Source organism: Prionailurus bengalensis, chromosome A1 (assembly GCF_016509475.1).
Source record: "Prionailurus bengalensis isolate Pbe53 chromosome A1, Fcat_Pben_1.1_paternal_pri, whole genome shotgun sequence".
NCBI lineage: Eukaryota > Metazoa > Chordata > Mammalia > Carnivora > Felidae > Prionailurus > Prionailurus bengalensis.
Window position 1 is genome coordinate 210,163,591 of NC_057343.1, and position 23,930 is coordinate 210,187,520.

Genomic DNA, 23,930 nt, shown 5'->3' on the forward strand with positions numbered 1-23,930 from the left:
ACAGCCACCAACAACAAAGAATTATCCAGCCCAAAGTGTCAACAATACCAAGGTTGAGAACCCCTGGCGTAGTCCACAGAATCAGTACTATTTGGTGCAGCCAGCTCCCCAGAGTTGATCGTATGCATCTTTTTCCAGCTCCTCATTCGTAAGATAACTTTAGCAGCTTGAAATTGACCATTGGGGGAGTACTTACACCACAGACATCAGCACACTCCACAAAGCAAGGCAATTCTATTTCTGAAAGCCAGCTGTTAGGATAACTTTTTTTTTTAATTTATTCTTTTTTTTTAGTAATCTCTACACCCAACATGGGGCTCAAACTCACGACCCCGAGATCAAGTCGTATGCTCTTCTGACTGAGCCAGTCAGGCGCCCCAGGCTGAGATCCAGCTGTTAAACAGCTGCCAACACACCGCTACTCAGAACCAACACATGATATACCTGATTCAAAACTCAAAGGTGGGGTGCCTAGGTCACTCAGTCAGTCAGTGACTCTTGATTTCAGGTCAGGTCATGATCCTAGGGTCATGAGATCAAGACGTGCATTGGGCTCTGCACTGAGCATGGAGCCTGCTTGGGATTCTCTCTCTCACTCTCGCTCTCTCTCTCTCTCTATCCCTCTCATCCTCCCCCTACCCCCACCCACATTCACATGTGTGTGCGTGCTCTCAAAAGAAAACAAAACAAAACTCAAAAGCACTTTCAGCAAGAAGGCTGCATTGTGGAAAACTAGAGATGATTTTACATATGGGCAAAGAGTCTGACCTCATAGCACCACCATGCCAAGAGCAACAAAGAAGAAAGGAACAGTACAAGGAACACTGTGAGCAGGTATTGGAAGTCTCTCATGTCTTGTTGTTTTGTTTGCTTATTCATATACACCCTGCCTTCTTTGGGGAAGATTTGAGGGGACCATTTAGGGAATAAAAAATATGCTTGTTTATTAAAATCCTCAGAAGAGGGGCGCCTAAGTGGCTCAGTCAGTTAAGCATCCGACTTTAGTTCAGGTCATGATCTCGCAGTTTGTGGGTTGGAGACCCGCATCTGGCCCTGTGTTGACAGCTCGGAGTCTGGAGCCTGCTTCAGATGCTGTGTCTCCCACTCTCTCTGCCCCTCCCCCACTCATGCTCTGTCTCTCTCACTCTCAAAAATGAATAAATGTTAAAAAACATTTTTTTTAATCCTCAGAAGAAATGTATGATGGAACGATAATAATTCAATACCCTTTATTTTGAAAACTTGGACGTACAAAAATAAAGATCAACACACAACAGGTGCAAAGCCTGAGAAGCAAGCAAGTCGGTTTTTCCAGACTCAGCAAACTGAGAGATGTATTTTCCTGGCGGGTCCTGGAAGTCAGTAAAGCTGGACTCCACTAGATCCCCCCACGAGGGACTCTGGGGCCAACCACTGCGGTTCGTAAAGGGCTTCACCCAGACGGTGGACGCCCTACAAAAACTCAAGCCACATTGGAAGGAAACCCTTTCCCGAGTTTGCTCTTTATTGCTGTCTTGATATTTGCCTCTGGTTGCTATGACAAAATCTGGCATTGGAATTTTTCTGGGAACAAATAGGAAATAGTTGTGGGAGGAGATTCAAGACCCAACGCACATTTAGGTTTGGTTATAAACACTCATGGTAAAATACGGCAATGACTCATTAAACCCCCCCAAAAAGGAAACCCCAAAATATTTTTAAGCCCCATTCAGCATGACTTTGTTCCAGAGGTGACCAGCTAGAAGCTCTTTGTTCTAGACAAGGTCACCAGCTAAACGAACTAATAGGGGAGACTACTGACCAGTTGAGGTATTGGTCACCCTATGCCAAGTCACCCTCTGCTTTCAGTGTGCTTGGTTTCTGGAGCTGAAAATGCTAACCCCACACAGTAGAAATTTTCCATTTGCTAGAGTTTAATTATTTTGTCCAGCCTCACAGAAGAGAAAACCAGGGCTGTAGCCATTTAAACTCTGGCAGCGAGGGTCTGGGAAATCTTACGAGAGCATTCAGGCCCAGGACCTGCCTTGGATCCAGATGGGCTGGGGGTCTCTTTGTCTTTGTATATGTTTATCTAAGGCTTCTGTATCTAAAATTTTTTTTCTGAATCTCCACGTTTGACCTAAGCCCAATTAATCTCTCGGTTAACATCCACTAACTTGTCTTCTAGAGCCAGCCTTATACGTGAGAAGAGGCACCTGCCACCATACAGAGTGCTCTGAGGAGAGTGTGGAAGCTTCTAGAGCCAGCCTTATACGTGAGAAGAGGCATCTGCCACCATACAGAGTGCTCTGAGGAGAGTGTGGAAGCTTCTAGAGCCAGCCTTATATGTGAGAAGAGGCACCTGCCACCATACAGAGTGCTCTGAGGAGAGTGTGGAAGCTTCTAGAGCCAGCCTTATACGTGAGAAGAGGCATCTGCCACCATACAGAGTGCTCTGAGGAGAGTGTGGAAGCTTCTAGAGCCAGCCTTATATGTGAGAAGAGGCACCTGCCACCATACAGAGTGCTCTGAGGAGAGTGTGGAAGCCCACTTCACCCCATGTGGGCTGGTAGGCACGACCAGGCGTCCATAGCATGGAAGGCTGCCATCAAACACAAAGGATGTGGGGAGATGTACTGAAGAAATACCCTACTGATCCTTCAAATGGCCATCTGGCTCCAACCTATCTTTCCCATCCTATCCCCATATGCTCCCGAATGAGCATACACCACTCCAGATAGGGTCCTATCCCACCACCTCTTCCATCTGCCACAAATGCCTCAGAAATAATGATTAAAACACAGTTCCACATACGGCGATTTTTATCTCTCAGAATTTCTCTAAAGGGAAAACAGATCTATTTGGATGAAATAGTGAAGCAAGCTAGTTGGAGAGGACAGGCAAGATCTCTAGGGTTGTTCCAATAGCAAACAGTGGCCATTGGACTACTATTCATAAAATAAGGAAGGAGGGAAAAGCCGAGAGGTGACAGGAGGCTGGGCCTGTGTGGGAGGGACTAAAGAGTATTAACTGTGAGACTATCTAGTGCTTGCCTCTACCTGGCACTGTTCCGACCTCTCTATATGTATCACTCACTTAACGCTACCAACAACCCTAACAAGTAATTAGTAATATTATTCCTATTTCACAGATGGGGAAACAAAGGCCCAGAGTGGTTCAGTAAGTTGCCCAAGGTCACTGGGCTAGGGGACGGCGGAGCTAGTGAGCAGCAGTCTGCAGCCTGGCTGTAGTTCTGTGCTTTGAACCCTCTATGCAACTGCCCTGGTGCGTAAGCCTCTGGTCACAGTTAAGGAAGGACAACAAAGCAGGAAGCTACAAGGATTTCACCAAATATAAGAAACCCTACTATTTTATGTATTGCCATGACAATGTGCCAATTATACTATGACACACCATCACAGTAAGGCAGATTCTGATTCAGAGATATCAAATGTTCAAATGTGAAAAAGGTGCATCTTAGATATAAAATACAGTATTGAAGGGGGATTATACACATGTTTGCTGCAGAGTATGCAGTGACATCTCCTCCATCTCTCCTTGAAATCCCCAGTGAAGCCCACCTTTCTCATTAATGCTCTTGTGGATACAGATTCTTGGGGGGAGGCAGCAGCAGGGAAAACCCGTAAAGATGCCATGTGTGTAGGTGTGTGTGCATTCACGGGCATGATGCGCAGGTGCACCCATGCCTGCAGGCGTCGGGGAACACGTGCAGGGCAAAGACAATTTTAGCGAGTTCAAAAGTATCCTGCATTTAGCGACACAAAGAAAATATAGCTTCATTATTTTCTATAATTGATCTAATCCTTTTCCCCGAGCCCTTCACCTTACTATGTAGGGAGGGAAATTAAAACAGCAGCCAGCCAATCATTTAAACAGTCTCCTAGATATTTCAATCTTGCAGTTTTCCTCCCCCACTTTCCCTTTTCTCTCCAAGGTGGCCCCTGGGGGAAGAGTTTACTTTACCTGGTGCTGGCATGAAAGGGGACGGAGGTCCTCGACCCACATGATTCATACGTGCAGGTCCCTGTGCCATCCTCCGGGTCCTCCCTGGAAGGCCTGCATGCTGAAGTCGGTGGCTGGTAGGGTCTGCAATGGGCCGTCCTTGCAGGGCCCTGCTGCCTGAGCTCCACTCCGTCCTCACAGAAGCCATACACCGCCTGAGGTCCAGCTACGTTTCCCATGTGATCTCCAGCCTGGGAGTCCCCACGGTGGCAACGCCTTGGGGAGTCCGTCAGTTGGGGCTCCTCACGGCACTCACATCACTCTTGTTCAATGAGCCTCGGTGTGACTGCGGAATCCTTCCCGTTGCCGCCCGAGACGTCAGCATATTAAATAAGCTCTCACCATCCTGGATCTACTGGTGATTCCCTAAGAGGCACACCTGTTGGCCATTACCTGCACCCAGGAGAGAGTAATTGCCTGAAGGGGGAACACAAACGTTAGACAGACATGTAATCAGTACTGGCTGAATTAATAAAGATCTTTATCACCTACTGAACATGTGAGCATGGGTCCTAGTCCTAATTCTAGTAAACATTAAACCATCTATCTTCCCTGAGGGAGAGAGGGGAATGCATGCCGCATGCACATGTGCTGGTCGGGTCAGGTCTGCTGCTGACCTCATCCCCCCAAGGATAACCTGACCCAGTGGAAGCAAGCGTGGCATATGTGGGTATGTCCGGAGTTTGCCCAGAACTTTGGGCTGCCATGGCTGAGAGGCTGAAGATCTGATACTGAAATCTCATCCATTTCATCTGGATGAACCCACCAAGATGTCAAGATGGAGCTCCAGGCAGCACGTGGTCCCCTCTGTAGACTAGAGCTGCCGGACATGGAGAAGCCTGTCTGGGCCAGACAGCAGCCCCCGGCTCTTTCTCCACAGTCCGGCTCTTCCTCTTCCCAGAATATCTATCATCTGTCACCTCAACTGACCCTTTCCTCTGTCCAATGAGTGGAGTGTTTGAATTCCACATTTTCCTTTGAAAAAAAAAAGAAAAAAACCTTCAGAAGGCCAAATCAAAAAAAAAAAAAAAAAAAGAGTGTGAAAGTGAGCTCTAAAAAAGAGGACACAGGGGAGTAGTATTGCCCCCGTCTCTCAGGAAACAGGGCTCTCTGGACCCTACACCTCCAGCCCTCCACTGGCTGTGCCCCTTTTCTGCCCAAGGGGTCCCAAGCCCACTTCCAGAGCCTTCCTACACCCGTTCTCTCAAGAGCAGGCCACATCTCCAGTGCACACACCACTAAGCCCAAGAACCAAGAAGTGGCCAAAGGGTGGCTCTTTGCCACCATCCATCAAGGATGGAGCTTGGACGTGAAGGCTGGGATGTCTACATGTGTGTGCATGCCGCACCTCTTGTGAGGGGCTGCCAGGGAAGGGAGGGAGGCCACAGGCAGTGGGTACAGAGTCCACAAGCCTGGAGCCACCGCACTCCTGCATGGCACTCCCGGAGCCTCCAAATTCTTGATTCAAATCTGCCCTCTGTGCAGGTATATTTGTCAACGCAAAAGGATGGAACATAATTTTATTTGTTTGTCAGCTTGATTTATAACTTTTAAATATTTAGACATGGTATGTGAGCCTCCGTTTTTACACCTGCCAAAGCCCCACAAAAGTTAGGGGAGGACCCAGAGAAGGAAGGGATGGGCAACTCTCTACATCAAAAAAGACCAAAATTGTTTCTCTGCTGTGTGGTGCTTAGAATAACAGCACATGGCATATACTCAAATATTTACTGAAAGAGAAAAGAAGGAAGGAAAGAAGGAGGAGGCAGGGAGAGGGAAAGGAAGGGCTTGGGTTAAAACTTTCACACGTTTGGAGTTTGTTTTACGGAGTCAGGCTGGAAATCAACTCCTGTCTCTACCATCCCACCTGCATGTCCTTGGGTAGGTTATTCGACATCTCCAGTCCTCATTTCCTCTTCTGGAAAAAGGGGAAGCCATGCCTATCACAAAGTGCAAACAAATAAATATTAACTACTTACATTATTCTCACCATCAATGTTTATTATATCCTCCATCCCCTTAAACCCATTTAATTTATAAGTCATGTTCTGAGGACCAATTTGTTTCAAAGAATCTCAGGAAGGCTACTTCTACTGATTGATGTGCCCCAGATGGATAGAGAGCTATTTCATGATCCCCATTTCAGCCCCACCAACATCCTCAAATGCCCCTCAACCACCAGAGCAGACGTTGCTGGTGCCCCATCCATATCCCTGGGCACATATGCTCTCACTACTAGGCAGCCTGACTTCCAGCTGCCAGCCCCAGAATTACTTTGCATAAAGGCATCCTCTTCCAGACCCTACTTGGCCACTCGAATGGCAGGACAGAAGTGCCGTAGAATTAACGTCCAAGATGCAGCCTTCAACCAACATCGGATGGGAACTTAAATGTCCCAGCTCTGTCACTCCTGCAGAAGATAACTCCAGGGTGCACAGTCTATACTGAATCCCAGAAGGGTCACAAGATAGTTGCTCTTGGTGGTAACTTGCTGGATAATAATTCCTTTGGTTGCTACACAAAAACATATGAGTACGCCCACGCCAGTTACTATGCCCAGTGAATGTGCCTTCTAATCGCCCAGCGCTCATGCCTTCGCACTTGTTAAACATTTTGAAAACCACACTTCGCATTTAACCAATAAGCTGCCCCCACACGTGCTTCTTGAAAAACATCAACATTCTATAAAACAAGATCCAGCACCAATTTCACCTAAGAAACTAATAAATATTTACTCTTTCCTCCTTCCTACAATGTGGCATTAAAATTCAACAGTTAAGTGGAAGAGAACAGACAATAAAAGATCATTCAATGCTTCCACCCACATATAAAAGCCAGCAAACACCACGGATTTTGTTGTTAGTTTTGGAAATTTCCCCATATGTCTAAGTGAGGACCATGACCCCACACAGTCTATCAAATAGGGCATCCGCTCAAATGTACTTTTGTACTTGGCAGTGACCTCAGGGCTTGACAAATATGTTGTCTCTGTTTTTATTTATTGTCCACAATCCTTTGGATGGCAACACATTCTGAGGTTAAAACAAATGTATTAAGATCCCAATATGAATGGCACATAACAAAAAAAAATGACCTAGATCTAGATGGGTGAATGCCAATCCAAACAGTGGCTAAACTAGGCAGCTGTTTGCAGTTAGGTCCAATTAACACGTTTTAAACACGGCAGTGCTGGGAACCTCTTTGAAGTGTGTGGCTGGTAAAGGTTTTTCTTGAAAGGGGTTTCCTGGTGGGAACCAGTCAAAACCCACAGATGAACAACTCAACTTACCCTTTTGACTTACGTGCCTTGTAGAGTTCACAGTTTTAGAGTTCATTTTCCCCAGGTATGTGTATAAATACTTCAAACATGTAATGAAACGTCTGGGAAGGTGTCTTTCCTGAAAGAACATTTTCAAGCCAGGAAGAGGAAAGCAAGGGCAGTCTGTCGAACTGCCAATCTCTACTGGAAACATAAATTGCAAAATGTTTATGTAATAAGCATATGAGGGCATTGTCTGCCTTGAAATAAAAACTCCATGAGGGCAAAAACTTTGTCTCGTTCATCACCGTATCCGTAGCGCCTAGACTGACGCACAGCAGGCTTACGACAGACACTAGTTGAATGAGTGGATGGGTGGATGCATACCAAGCGAACAAACAAATGCATGAATGAAGTAATAAAGTGAATTAATTCTACACACGTTTGGAAAACCATAAGCTAAAGTCCCTAACCCACATGTGTGTGACACAAAGGCACCACACACACACTCAGAGAAAGGGAGAGGACTGTCTTAATTCTCCTAATTATTTTGCTGGTGCTGCCTATTTGGGAATAATTTGGGACTTAAACCTCAGCTTCATTTTTCATATCTGACAAAAAACTGAAGAATGGCTCCTGGTTTATTTATTAAGGAAGCACTCAGTAAGTTTTCGAGGACTAGCGAGTGACAAAACTAAATGGCGTTTGGTTCCGTAGTCCCGGACCAGAAGAGGCCCCGACATCGCAGTGCTCCATTCCTTGTGTGGTTCCTGAGCCTTGTTCACTGACCTTCCCGCATGACCTTCTCATCCGCAGACACGAGGACCAGCCACACAAGAGAGCTTTGGAAGAAGAGGTAGGGAGACGTCTTCTCTCCCTCCAGTCCTGTATCTGAGACAGAAGGGTCTGTGGCTTTGTTACAAGTGAGGCAGACAGGAGATGCTCTGTAATCAGTGGGAGATCTGCTAGGAGAACGGGTTCTAAAGCTGGGCTGCCCATTAAAAATGCAGATTCCTGGGGCACCTGGGAGGCTCAGCCGAGGCCACCGACTTCAGCTCAGTTCATGATCTCGTGTTTGGTGAGTTCGAGCCCCACATCTGTGCTGACAGCTCAGAGCCTGGAGCCTGCTTTGGATTCTGTCTCCCCTTCTCTCTGCCCCTCCCCTGCTCACACTCTGTCTCCCTCTCTCTCTCAAAAATAAATAAACATTTAAAAAAAAATTTTTTTTAATGCAGGTACCTGGCTCACAGCCCGCAAGGCTCGGACTCAGTGGGTCTGGGATATAACTCAGGAATCTGCATAGAAACTACAACTCTGGTCATTGTCATGCAGATGATAAATTATTAAGGACACGGGTTAGAAGGAAAGTATTCTGGAAGGAGAAAAAGTTTCATCCCTGAGCGCCTCCAGAAAAATAATTGGTCTGGTTGGGTGATGCCATCCTGGGACATCTCTTCAAGGACATTCTGAAACATCCTCTAAAAAGATCACAACTTGCTTTAATTTAAAAGAGAAAGGTGTAACACATATCCTTTCTTTCCTGTGGTGGTAGATCTCTCACACATGCGCACATACACATATCATCAACCAAAGTGTTTTCGCTCCTGAAAAATCTACAAACTAAAGAAAACACCCTTGAGCGCAATCTGAGAAACCATCCACTTCTTCTAAAACTCCTTTTCCCTTCAAGGAAATTCAGAGGTTCTCTATATCATAGAAACAAACAAACAAACAAAATAAAACTAGAAAATAGAAGTTGGAAATACTGATGCTCAAGAAAAGCAAGGAGGAGGAGTGCAGGTGGCAGCATCTAGAAGCAGAAAAGAGCCGAATTCACCCACAGGACAACCTCGCAGGACAGAAGGGAGGGCCGGAACAGAGCTGGACTCCAGGACAGCACTGGAGTGACAAGTTCCTGCAGCTTGATAATTTAGAGACTTAGAACGTATCTTTCCACATAACAACTAATTTCAAAGTCAATGGTGTACTCCTTGAAGACAGCCTGGAAACCTGGAAACTTCGAGACAAACGGCCTGTTAGCTTAGAGGAGCTCAGTGGTTTAAATCCTCCATTTATCATGCCTGCATGAAAGGATTCCTCTGTAAACAGAGGAGCAAGACCACACTGCCTTGTATCAAGATCTGCTCAGCATTATTTTCCACTGGGCATGTGGTTTCTTCACGATTTCACACACACACTGTGCACACAGCGGAAGCCTTTTTTTTGACAGGCTCCTGGGCTTAGCCTGTTTGTCCTACCTTGGGAAGCTTAAAGCCACAGACTCTGCATCTACGGGACCAACGGGTCAGGCCTCCATCTCTCCCCGAGCCCACCATCAATATCTCTCCCCTTCCCACCCTGCCACCATCAGCGTCTTTGTTCTTGGACCCCTCGGCATAAACAAAGGTACTTGCTTTTTGCTTCCTTAACATAAATATGGTTTTAAAAAATTAAGTGGTAATTGTATTAAACATCTTATGACAATTATATAACACGAGACTCAAATCATTTCTGTTGACTCCCAACCATTAGGCTCATGGCAAAGGCCTTGTGACTGTATGCTGGATACGGGTGACTTGTCACAAATGTCGGGAGGGAAGAGAAGATACCACATTCAGAACAGGCTAGTTTATGCTGTGGCAGCAAACACTACTCAAATCTCAAAGGCCAAGAAAAGGCCTCTTTCTCATTCCAGCACATCTTCGTCACATGTAGCCACACACGTGGGAGAGGAGAGCACAATCTCGCACCAGCAATTACATGCTTGGTCTGGTGGGGACACACATCACGTCCGTTCACACCTTCCTGCCCAGAATAGGTCATGTGGCCCAACCCTAGTCACCCAAATAACAAGGGGGCCAGGAAGTAAAATCCTCCCCCGTGCATGGAAGTCAAAGAGTCAGAAAGATCTGGATAATAGCACTGATGACCACCAAGAGAGGAGAAAGGAAGGGAGAAGAATCCAGCAACTGACTGCTAATGAGGAAGACACACTGAAAAATCTCACCTATCGTCACTGACTGCACCCTGGTCCTGATTCAGCAGCAGGTCCTGCTGCCTATAAAATCCTGCCAGTTTTGTAATCTCAAAACAATAACAAAGATTTTTATCTAATTATGTAAGTTTTTTTATGTTTTCATTGGCCGTGCATGAAATAGGCATTCTCAAACATTACTTTTGGTAGCAAAATTAATCAGGTCTTTCTGGAATATTGCTGGTTATGTGTAGAAAGAATAAAAGTTTCATTACCGTTGGCCCTGTAATTCTACATCTAGAAATGAATCCTAAGGAAAGAAGCAGAAATGCAGATAAAGATACATGTAAGAGGATACTTTCTTAATAGCATTACTATTAATGTTCCAAACTGGAAGTAGCATAAATGTCCAATAAAAGAAGATTGGTCAAATAAATTCTGCTGCATCTACATGCTAGAATAGTCTATAGCTATTAGATGAAATGGCTCAGCAGACTGGTGTGTCACTACAATGGACTATCACATTGACATTAAGAATAACAATTATAGGGGGCACCTGGGTGGTTCAGTCGGTTAAGCGTCTGACTTCGGCTCAGGTCATGATCTCACGGTTCCTGGGTTCGAGCCCTGCATCAGGCTCTGTGCTGACAGGTCAGAGCCTGGAGCCTGCTTCAGATCTGTGTCTCCCTCTCTCTCTGTCCCTCTCCTGCCTGTGCTCGCTCTCTCTCTCAAAAATAAATAAATGTTAAAAAAAAAAAAAAAAACAATTATAGGGGCACCTGAATGGCTCAGTCAGTTCAGCGTCTGACTCGTGGTTTCAGCTCAGGTCGTGATCTCGTGATTCATGAGTTTGAGCCCTGGATCAGGCCCTGCACACTGACAGCATGGAGCCTGCTTGGGATTCTCTCTCCCCCTTTCTCTCTGCCCCTCCCTGCTTGTGCTCACCCTCCCTCTCTCTCTCTCTCTGTCTCTCAAAATAAATAAACTTAAAAAAAAAGAATCACAATTATGAGCATGATCTATAAATATGAAAATAACTACATGAAGTAATGGTAACAGGACAAAATAGAACTCAATGATATACACGTTAAAATTATATATGAAATAAATAAAGTCTATATTAAATTTAGAAGGGACTGGCGCATATAACATGATGTTTCAGGAGTTTGAGTTTTTCTGGTGATTTCAAATTTGTTCAATGCTTGTTTAGTTGATGAAGGAGAAAAGCAAGCAGGGCAAGGAGAAAAGGGAGAGTGAGAAGGAAATAAAAAAGGAGAGAAAGAAGGACGACAGGGAGACGGAAGAAACAGACAGTGGAAGTAGAAGGGGCGCAGGGAGAGAGAGGATTGAGAAGGCTGGCTGCAGTCAGCATCCTGTGCTCCATCCTTGGCAAAGTCCTGAGGCGGTTCCTTCTCTGCGAGCTACACAAGCACAGTGTGACGTCAGTCCATCTAAAGTATGCTTGCTATTCACTAAATACACGGAAAGTGCAAAAAAAAAGACCCTCGATGCCTCTACATCACACTCACAGACAGTTGTCACATAGGAGAAGGAGCTTTGGCGTCGAAGCAGTGTGGCCACCTCGAAGGTCCACCAGCTACCCAGTGAGCTGGCTGGGTGTTTCTGGGGTAAATGGTGCTTGATCTGGCCAATTCCCAGTTGGTGGTGTTGATGAGCAAGGCTGAGTGGCAAGTCTGGGTATGGGCTTGGTCTAATTCCTTGTGCCCCATCCTTAAAAATTGTTTTTTTCAACATTTATTTATTTATTTATTTTTTGGGACAGAGAGAGACAGAGCATGAACGGGGGAAGGGCAGAGAGAGAGGGAGACACAGAATCGGAAACAGGCTCCAGGCTCTGAGCCAACAGCCCAGAGCCTGATGCGGGGCTCGAACTCACGGACCACGAGATCGTGACCTGGCTGAAGTCGGATGCCCAACGGACTGCGCCACCCAGGCGCCCCCCTTGTGCCCCATCCTTAAAGACAAAACAAAGGACCCAGAAGTTAGTATTAGAAGTTCTCAAACAAGCAAGCAATGTTTTGCAACTCAGTAGGCTACAAACCATGAGATACCATCACACATCCAGCAGAATGGGTACAATTTAAGACTGACATTATTGGGGCACCTGGGTGGCTCAGTTGTTGAGCGTCTGACTCTTGATTTTGGCTCAGGTCATGATCCCAGGGGCATGGGATCAAGCCCCACGTGGGCTCCGCACTGAGCGTGGAATCTGCTGGAGATTCTCTGTATCCCTCCACCCCTCACCCCTGCTTGCAATCTCTCTCTCTCTCTCTCTCTCTCTCTCTCTCTCTCTCTCTTCCTCTCTCTCTCTAAAATGTAAAAAAAAAAAAAAAAAAAAAAAGACTGACGGTATCAAGTATTGGTAATGGGATGATGAACAGGAACGCTCAAACACTGCTGGTAGAAAATGGTACAGCTACTCTCAAAGACGGTCTGGCTGCTTTTAGTGTAATTCCACTCCTACATTTGTACTTGAAAGAAATACATGTGGGGGCACCTGGGTGGCTCTGTTGGTTGAGCGTCGGACTTCTGCTCAGGTCATGATCTCACGGTTCGTGAGCTCAAGCCCCGCATTGGGCTCTGTGCTGACAGCTCAGAGCCTGGAGCCTGCTTCAGATTCTGTGCCAACCTCTCTCTGCCCCTCCCCCACTCGTGCGCGCGCGCGCGCGCGCGCGCGCGCTCTCTCTCTCTCAAAAATTAAACAAACATTAAAAAAATTTTAAAAAGGGGCACCTGGGTGGCTCAGTCGGTTAAGCGGCCGACTTCAGCTCAGGTCATGATCTCGCGGTCCGGGAGTTCGAGCCTCGCGTCGGGCTCTGTGCTGACAGCTCAGAGCCTGGAGCCTGTTTCAGATTCTGTGTCTCCCTCTCTCTCTGACCCTCCCCCGTTCATGCTCTGTCTCTCTCTCTCTCTGTCTCAAAAATAAATAAATGTTTTTAAAAAAATTTTTTAAAAAGAAATACATGGGTATACCCACAGAAAGACCTGCACAAGAATGTTCATGGTGACATCATTCATAATAACTCACATTTGTTCCATCCATCTCCTTTCTCTGGGATGACGGACTGCCCAAGGCAACGGTTTTCTCATGGTAGAGCCTCTCGGCACAAAAAAGCAGAGGACACTTGTCATGCCTGTTGAAGTCTCACCTAGATCTAACATAGGGCCACTTCTGTCCTTTTTCTTTGGCCACAGCAAGATCTGTGGCAAAGCATTCACGGAGCATTTACCGCAGGTCTGACTCTTCTCGTGCATTTTCATCTTTCCAACAATGCAATGAGGTGGGCACAAGTATTATCCCCCTTTATAGCTGAAGAAACCAAGACTTGGGAAATTAAACAATTTTTCCAAGTTACAAGACTAGTAAATGGCAAGGATTTGAGTGCAGAGAACCAGACCTAGAAGCTCCTTACCCTGAACCATTAGCAGATCCCAGATGCGGCTTGTTCTCGACTTGCCCAGCCATCACTAAAGCCTGCGGAGTGAGCTGGAGCATACATTTTTAAGTGGCTTGAAAAAAAATCACTTAACCTGTCTCGCTTTCAATTCCTCCTCATGTAAAATGAGAATTATATTGGATCTCTAAGCTCATTCCAGGTATAAATTTAACGCCAAGATTCTGTGAGCCCGGTGGAACATTTACAACAGCTGTGAACGGATAATTTGCTAATCACTAAAAGCGGGCCTGCAAACTACCAGATTTCAGCATGAGCAACTGTATTGTGGGAGGACACAGTGAGATGGTGAAATCTCCTTATGTAGAATGGATACCAATTTAATTCCCATTTTTTTAAATATTGAATTTTGGGTTGTGGGTGATCCTGAAAGCACTAGAAAAAAGTAATTCGTTGTAAAATTAGATCAATTCCTCTGTTAATGCAGGATTTTGTCTCAGTTTCCATGGAAGTATAGTTAGGCTTCTGGCAGTGGGTCTTATCCTCTACACCTTCTCCATGAGAGAAAAAAGCAGAGTGGGGTCGATACCCAGGAGGGGGGCCTCTGGGTGTTCATTCAGACAAATCCCATTCCAATAAGAGCAAGAATAAGTGCTAAAATTGCCTCACATCTATTGTTTCTTAAAATAACCTAACATTTTCTGAGGATTTTTTAAAACATACTTCTCCGGTCTCCCTAAATGGACTTACAGACTCAGAAAACAGAGAGAGCTTCTTCTTGTTTGCATCTCCATGATCACTTGGTACTGTACTGTCATAAAACAGGATGGATGGATGGATGGACGGACAGATGAACAGATGGACACATGGATGGATGGACAGGTGAACACATACAGTATCTCTGTTAGGAATGCTCTTTCCATCCCACTCTACACCTTTCTCCTAATTAATTCCTAGTCACATGCTGGTTATCAGATCAAACATTGCTTCCTCAAAGAAGCCTTCCCTGATCGCCCAGTCAAGGGGGGCAGGTTCCTTCATTTTCCTTTCACAGTGCGGTGTTCCCTTCTTCAGAGCACTGATGATCTGTGTGTAGTTATCCATTCATCATAGAATCAGGTGTTTCATGTTGATCTCCTCATCAAGGCTTTAAGTTCCATGAGGGCAGGAACAATGTGTATATATACACAAATACATACATACACACATATATGAACAAACAGATGAATGGAGAGGTGAATGTGTGCATAGCGGGCTATGAGCTTGGAACTGGACTATGAAGACATTTCTACTGTAATCCTAGAATTGCAGTATTTAGGAAAAGGAGAAATCAAGGTTAAACGCTACTCAGTTTCGAGGGACCTTTGGTTCAACCTCCCACATAATGTAGGAATCTGCATTGTAATGAGATTTGACCTCTATGAACAGAGTGTAGTACTTGGGTAAGGCTTTCTTTTTGGAGTAGATATTTTTAATTCCTTGGAAAATGTTGCTCTGGTACCCCGAAACCCTGAGATGTTTAGTTTACATTAGTGTACATTTTATTCTAAAGGGTTATTTTAGTCATGCTTTTTCAATTAACCAATTAATCAATTTATAGGTCTACCTAGCTTAATCAATGCAACGGATATATGTGTGCATGTGTGTGTGTATAGAAATTCACATATATAAATTATGTGGAAGTCATATTTTCGTCAGCGAAATCATTTGAAGTACACTGAAATATTTTCTTCTGGAAGATGAAAAATATTTTAAACTTGAAAATATTTAACCCCTAATTGTGTTTTGTGACCCCAGATTTTTTTTAAATATTTGTTTGTTTATTTTGAGGGGACAGGGGCAGAGAGAGAGAGAGACAGAGAATCCCAGGCAGGGCTTGAACCCATGAACCATGAGATCATGACCTGAGCTGAAATCAGGAGTCAGACGATTAACCAACTGAGCCACCCAGGTGCCCTGTGGCCCAGATTTTTAATCTGAGCTTCCTGAAAATGAGATACACCTACAAAGGTGCCTCCAGTACCAGATTTTACATTAAAAAGATTCCTCAGAAACATGACTATGGAGCATTTTATCATAATATAGAATAATATACGGGCACTGAACAGGTCCTCCCTAGTATGTTCCAGAAGCCATATAGAGATGACCATCAGGTTCCTCCCCTTTCTGCAGGTTGATGTGGAGATTCTGCCCTCATGCAGTCTCAACTCATAGCCTGACCCTGCCAGCTAACTACAGTGGTCTTGGTGCCATTGTTCCGGACAGCTGGCATGGCACCTGGAGGATTCATCTCAGATTGTTCTTAGGGAATTAGCTCATCAGCTATTCCCCAACCTGATGCCAGCCACACACTTGTAAGAGGAAAGGAAAATAATGTGGCAGGCTCCAGGAGTTGCTCTCTCATCTTCTTTGCTAGCAGAATCCTCACTGGTCAGGTGGCATTGTATCCAATAGCAAAAGCTGACTCGTGGTTTATACAACAGGAACATCAATCCTCTTCCCCTTTGCCAGTGATGTGGCTAGGATGGCCATGTGAACCAGTTCTGCTCAATGAGATGTGAAGAGAAGGCTGCTGAGGGAAGTGCTAGGAGAAACTTTCCCCCTTGATAAAATGAGAGAGGGCTATGAGAAAAATCCCTTGTCTCCCCATTCCTCCCTCTTGATTTTTATTTGGGACACTGCCATGTGAGGACAAGACTTTTGGGGTTGTGACATCCATCTTGCGCTGTGAAAGGAGGTATCACCAATACATGGATACTAGCAGAATGTAGAGAGCAAACATCAGGTCTTGAATGATATCATGGAGCCACAGCACAAATCCTGGGACCTTGTACATTCAGGTAAATGAACATTAAATTTCTTTATGGTTTAAGCCATTGTTACATCAGTTATCAGCTACTTGCAACCAAATGCATTCCTGATACAGATAATAATGTAGTGAATGTCTTACATCAGCATGTCACTTCACATTCTTCAAAAGCTGTCACATCCATTACCTCATTTATTCCTGCCAACAGTCCTGAGATTGAGTTTAGGAAGTCAGACTCCAAAGCCCCTCACACTGAATGGGGGGAGTCAGAAGATCCTAGATCCTTGTTCTCAGTTTGAATGGCCATCACAAAAACCTGTGGAGTGAGTTGGGGAAGAGATAGGGGAACTACTATTACCTCTCATTTTAGAAATATAGAAATGAAGATTTAGAAAGAATTAGTCTTCTGCAAAGAAAGAAAGAAAGAAAGATGGAAAATAGTATGGAGGTTCCTTTAAAAATTAAAAATAGAACTACCCTACGACCCAGCAACTGCACCACGAGGTATTTATCCAAGGGATACAGGTGTGCTGTTTCAAAGGGGCACACGCACCCCAATGTTTATAGCAGCACTATCAACAATAGCCAAAGTATGGAAAAAGCCCAAATGTCCATCGATGGAGGAATGGATAAAGAAGATGTGGTATATATACAATGGAGTATTACTCGGCAATCAACAAGAATGAAATCTTGCCATTTGCAACTATGTGGATAGAACTAGAGGGTATTATACTAAGGGAAATTAGTCAGAGAAAGACAAATAACATATGACTTCATATGAGAACTTTAAGACACAGAACAGGTGAACACAAGGGAAGGGAAGCAAATATAATATAAAAACAGGGAGGGGGACAAAACATAAGAAACTCTTAAGTATGGAGAGCAGAGAGTTACTGGAGGGGTTGTGGAAGGGGGGATGGGCTAAATGGGTAAGGGGCACTAAGGAATCTACCCCTGAAATCCTTGTTGCACTATATGCTAAAATTAAATTAAATTAAAAAGAAAGAAAGAAAGAAAGAAAGAAAGAAAGAAAGAGGAAAGAAAAGAAAAGAAAAAGAAAACAAGAAAAAAGAAAAAGGACTAAAACTGATTCTAGACTCTGCCTTAGTCCAAGGGATAGCAAACTATGGTCCATGGGCCAGATATATGGCCAGCAAATAAAGAGGGTTTTGGTGGGTTTTTTTGCATTTTTAAATGGCTGGGGAAAAAACTGGGAGAACAGTAATATTTCCTGACACGGGAAAATTATGTGAAATTCACATTTTCATGTCCCCAGTAAAGTTTTATTGAAACACAGCCCATTCGTTTCCATGCTGTCTATGACTGTTTTAATGCTACAATTGCAGAGCTGCACCGTCGTGACGGGCTATATGGCCCACAAAGCCTAAAATATTTACTACCTGGCCCTTTTACAGAAAAAGTATGCCGACCTCCCATGCTAGCCCTATCAAGCCGACTCAAGAAAACTCATGTCCCAATAAAAACCACATAGGGTGGTCAGGACACCATATTTTACACACTAGCATAGTGATCTGAGGTTTTGTTTGCTGTTCGTCATTTTTTTCATCATCTCAGTATAACCTACTGACAGCCTCATAATCCCCAGACTACCCAGATAGGAGCAGGGCAACGTCTTGACTAACTGCTAATTAATCAGTCTGGCTTAAATTCTCCCCTCAGTAAACACCAGAACACATCTGTTTGAAACAATGTTTTGATGAAACAGCCCCTCCATCATAAAGAAAAAACTAACATCCCAGGCATGCCACACTGCAGCAGTTTTTTCTCTCTGAGAGTGGCCATCACATGAATGTAAATGAATCATGCAAAATCTGGTGTAAAACATACAAAAGACTTCCTCTACAGAGAGATTATTGGCAACCATATTATGCAAACCAAGATTATAGGAGCCAGAAAAAGCAGATATAAAACAAATACATCATTTCACTTAATTTTTTTGTTTTGATCATTGTAACATAATATTTAATGAGCATTCTATTTTACTGGATGAGAAAGTACACATACAAACGTAGAATATGGTACCTAGTATATGTTTTGTACTTGTTAAAATTAGTTCAACCTGAAATTCTATAAATCATGGGGAAGAATACTTGGGGAGGAGAGAATATTTTTAAACCACTTAATTGTTAAGATATTTCTTAAAAGTATGCATTTTTAGCACATAAATGCTAGGAATCAGCAGTCTACTGAAATTCATCTGAAAATAAATTTTTTTTGATTTTTGCGGCTTTGGTTTAAACCACTTCATAGAACCCCCAAAACATGCCTCGAAAGACACAATGCCAGCTTTATTCCAGACAACATGGTTATGCCAACATGGTTTTGCATTGTTCTAAAGCAGATGCAACATGCTAGTCTATAAAGATTCCTTTAAGAATTTTTATTAAAATTATACCCATCCCACTATCATATCAAATAGAGGCATGGGTTCTCTATGACAAAAGGTTCTTTATAGGGCTTTAGAACTCCTGGCTCCCTGTCTCCCAGACAGAGAACTCCATGTTTTGAGTTTATCTGCTCCCCCTGCTGCCTGGTTCCCTGGTAATTACCAGGCTCCTGGAGCTGGGCTGACATGTGATAGAAGTACACAAGCTAAGAAGTAAACACAAACAGCTGCGTTAATTCCAGCAGCGTTCAAACCTTAAGGCTGAAGGAAAGTTGCTGAATTAAAAAGGAACAAACCGAGGGGGAAATAGCTCTCCCAACATTCTAGAAAAGAACCTAAGGGCTGTAACAGTAGGCCCAACCAGTCAAAAGAAAGGGGATTGTAAAATGTGCAGACTTTTACAATATGATGGTTGAAAATTCTCTTTCTTTCCTAGACAAAAGCTGTATTTTAATAATTGCGCATTGCACGTTCTCTGAAGAACTGATATGAATTCGGTAATTGTGTTACCAGGGGAATGGATGCCTTGAAGATGGCATGTGAGAATCACTTATCACTGAAATTACCTTCACACCTTTTGAAAGGTATAACGTGGGCATGTATAATCTAGTCAAGTAACTGCATTAATTAATTTTTAAGATTACATAATTACATACCAAACATATGTTGTAAATAGACCAAAGTTATTAAAAGCATACAATGCAAGTTATGACTTCTAATGAAATTCTCCACTTTCCATCATTTAATACCATTTATGTGCTTGGTATTAAGGATGCAAAAGCAAAAGATGTGATTCCTGCCCCTGCAGAACATTTGGTCTAACAAAGCACGATATGCATACAAGCAATCGCATATAGTACAAGATGCAGTGGGAACAGAGGAAGGATGCCCGGCAAACAAACACAGACATCCCCAAATGTATCTTACCACCTCCTAGCAGTCACCTGGAGATACCATTCACTTTTTCCAGAAATGCTGTTATGGAGTTCCTCTTTTGGCATCAGTTTACAAGCTGTATCAGTCATCGATGGCCATGACAATGCTGTGTAACAACCACAAAATCCCAGTAGCATAAAACAAGAAGCATTTATGGCTCATCTATCAGGAGTGGTCAGTGAGGCGGCTCTGCTGATCTGTACTAAGCTCACTTACACATCTAGTGGTGGAGGTGTGAGCTAACTGTCAACAGATCTGAGCTGACCTTGGCTGTGATGAATGGAGCAAAACTACCTGGACCACCAGTCTCTCACCCTTCCTCAGGCTTCCCAAGCATGTTCTCATGGTAATGGCAGAGTCTAAAAGTCGGTCGTTGGGGAGGGCGCCTGGGTGGCTCAGTCAGTTACGTGTCTGACTCTTGATTTCAGCTCAGGTCATGATCTTATGGTTTGTGAGTTCAAGCCCTGCATCGAGCTCTGTGCTGACAGTGTGGATGGAGCCTGCTTGGGATTCTCTCTCTCTCTCTCTCTCTCTCTCTCTCTCTCTCTCACTCATCCTCTCTCTCTGCCCCTCCCCCCTCTCAAGAATAAATATAGATAAAAATTAAAAATTAAAAAAAAAATAGTAAGTGGGAACATGTCAGCCTTTGGGGTCCTAAGCTCGAAAGTGGCAAATGCTTACTACCATTGCACTTTGCTGGCCAAAACGAGTCACAATGCCAGTTCAGATTCAAGGGATGTGGAAATGGATACCACCTTGTTAGTAAGAGTATTTGCAAAGTCACATGACAAAGGGCGTGGGTACAGAAAATGAAGATGAAGAATTGAGGCCCTCCCTGCAATTTACTCCCAAGCCATACGAGAAGCAGCCTTCTCTTGGTTTTAACCCACCTCTTTCACTAGAATTTATTTCAGATGGTTTGGTCTTTGCCCAAAATTAAACCCATCTTCAAAATCCAGAAAACTACCACCACCAAATATGGGGGTGCCATCTCATGTCTTTTCATGTCCTTTGACAACTGCCAACACAAGTCCTTACGAAGCAAGGTGTCTTCACGACCATTTGTTGGATGAATGAAGAAATATATTTATGTGTCAGGTGTTTTTGAGCAATAGCTGCGTATTAGGATACATGGATAGTCTCCTCGGGTGGCCATTTTAAAACAGATGACACATTCTAATACACAAGTGCTCCTGTGTTTGTATAAAAAATTAACCCACTATATTTAGGTCATATTCCTACTATTCAACATTGTAAAGCAGATATTTTATTACATTTACCTACCTTACTTTTCACCTTTTGTTTTTACTTTCTAAAATGCACTTCCCAAACTTTCACCCATTATTTTTAAAATAGTGAAGTCATTCTACAAATATGCTATTCCCTCACCTCGTGTTGGGCATATTATGGACTGATCTTTCATTGGCTAGGGAATAACTCTGGAAAGGATAACAATGGCCTACCTTACAGGATTGTTCTGGGAAGCTGCATGATGGGTCCCGTAAAGAATGGTCTGCAAATGTGCTTTTTTCTAATATTAATTCTTTGCATTTCTAGAGCTGACTTTCTCTCAAAGAACTCCAAGCGCCTCGGCCCCACATACAGCAGGCAGGCCAGATCCTCTTGGAGTGTAAATTATGCCCCAGGAGTAAGTGAATTACTTGGAGGGAGGCATTAACTCTTTCAGGTCACTTAGAGCACTGCAGGAGGGCAGTAATTTGCCAAATAGCACCCCAGTGGCCAGAAAGTATACATGCAACATAAATTATTCCCAGGGAGTAATTTATGAACTCAGAATATCTGGTTTATTATCTCATCTCTTCACACACTGTCCAGTGAGAGAGGAGTAAGAAGAGAAAATTAGGCAAAGCTAAGGATGCTAGAAGTTTCCCACAGCTTGTCTGGGGCAGAGGTCCAACTTGAATTGCCTAATCATTGGCATAACTTCCTCCTTATTCCTGGCTTCAGGATTTGGGGCCCTCACCTGGACATTTCTGCTAATCAGGGGTGGGGACTAGCGTGGCACCTGCCCCGCAAAATGAGAAGGCCCAGCTGCTTTATCCTGGTCTCAGCTCTGCTACTGACTCATGAGGGATATTTGGGTGGTCGCCTGAAACGTCTGAAGACCACAAAATTCACGCTTACAGTTACTACTTGCGTCTCATAAACCCATACTGATAAGGATTCATTAGTTAGTTCATTCATTTTCTCACACTGCGAAAATATGGGAGCCAATAATGGTAGAGAAGAGAGGCTGTCATATTGCTTTGTTGCCAGAGTCGGAAGTGGTCAAACAGCTCATCTATTTTAGGTAAGAGGAAGGACTGAATTCAATCTACATTGAAGTCTGTATTATGCAATTCATACATGGCAAATATGCCCTTGGAATATTTTGGCTTGAAGGTCCAAATATGGAGTTTTTGTCCCAAAGTCAACTATCTTCTATGGCAGTATCTTTAACTATCACCCGTGTTTTCCATTCTTTAGGAAGGCAGCAGGGACTAGGTGGCTTACAAAAGAATCCGGATACAGGTATCTTGATTCCCCACTCAAATCTCTCTCTGTCTCTCTCTTACGCACAAGCACACACAATATATCTCTGTGCCTCTCTGATGAGATCCTGGGTAGCCGCTGTCTGAAAGCTAATCAGGAATGAAATGGTTTTTAAGGAGGGGGGGAAAAACCTAGTTAGGGTTCTGCTCTGCCCGGGAGCTCTGCTGTGCTCTAAAAGGCAACAATCGACCTCGTTTCAAAGTTCTGTTTCCATTCAGCCTGACATCAACCTCTGCCACCAATAAAGATTCCAACTGATTTCTCCATATGTTGACTCCTTTCTGGCCTCAGTGAAATATACTAAATCATAATTTGAAAGAACAGTGACACAACATACTCCCATGTGCCCTCTTGTGCTGCCACCATGCATGCCCATGACCACACACGCATACCAGTGAAACAATTGTATCCCACGTTTTCTCAGAGGGTAGGGGTATGTCACTCACTCAAAGAGTGGTCTTGGATGAGTCACTGAACTACTCTCTGCCTCAATGTTCTGGTAAAATGAGGAGACTGGACTAGAAGCCTCGGGTCCCTTTTCATCTTCGGTATTTCATACCTCTAGAGCTGATATACCTTCCAAGTTACAACTTCAGCCAAACTGGAGCCAGCAAACTATAGCCCTCAGGTGAAATCCTGCCCACTGCCAGCTTCTGGATGATCTATGAGCTAAGAATGGCTTTTACATTCTTAAATGGTTGAGGGGAAAATCAAAAGAGTAGTATTTCATGACAGGTGAGAATTATATAAAATTCAAATTTCAGTGTCTATAAAAAGTTTTATGGGAACACAGCTCTGCACATTCATTTACATATTATCAGTGGCTGCTTTTGTAATATAAGGGTAGAGTTGAGTGATGGCAACAGAAACAGTATGTTGGCCTACAAAGCCAAAACTAGTTACTATCTTTACAGAAAATGCTTGCCCTTTACAGAAAAAGTTTGCCCATCCCAGATCTAAGCCATGAGACCCTCTGCATAGCAGCAAAGTCTGCCAATAACCCTCTTACCTGAGTGAAGTTTTATTTCTGGAAAAGAGGAGTCTCATCAAGTAATCTCAAGAACCACAAACAAAATTAGTGGATAATTAGACAATCTGATCCTTATAAAAGAAACTCTTGGAAATCATTGATAACTCTACCATGTCAATGTCAGAACTGATTTCTTATGAGAAACAATTTACCCCCCAAAATTTGTCTTTTCCCACTACTTTGCAAAGGGGCCGTTATAGCCCATTTTCCCCCTTTTTCTTTTTTTCTTTTCTCTTTTTATAAGTGGTCTGAAGGATAGCAAATTTATCTTTTCTTTATGAGTAATAGTATCATCGGTGAAAGTGACTGCTAAAGAGCAAGCAAGCATGAAACAAATCCCTCCCCAATAAAGTGGTGACTTTGAAAAGGAAATTGCCTTGCTCAAGTGATGGATTCTGTTTCAGCCGCCATGACCCATGTTATGAGGGAGTCCTGGGACCCGGGTCCTGGCCCTTATAGGCAAAGCAGCTGCAAAGCCCCACTGGGAGCTCCCTGAGGAGGATCTGTGAATGGCCAAAGGCTGACCCCCTGCTCCTACCGCCCC

The 23,930-nt window shown here is 43.9% G+C and overlaps 1 long non-coding RNA gene across 1 annotated transcript in view; it reads right to left on the bottom strand.

Moving 5' to 3' along the window:
- Nucleotides 1-8,349, bottom strand: part of LOC122494468 — an 81,546-nt gene extending 73,197 nt beyond the window's left edge. The window contains exons 1-5 of the long non-coding RNA XR_006300174.1: nt 7,292-8,349; nt 6,309-6,516; nt 5,870-5,942; nt 4,769-4,977; nt 3,964-4,419 (exon numbers count right to left, since the gene is read on the bottom strand). This is a non-coding gene — a long non-coding RNA (uncharacterized LOC122494468). The remainder of the gene's footprint in view (nt 1-3,963; nt 4,420-4,768; nt 4,978-5,869; nt 5,943-6,308; nt 6,517-7,291) is intronic.
- Between the last annotated feature and the right edge of the window lie 15,581 nt (nt 8,350-23,930).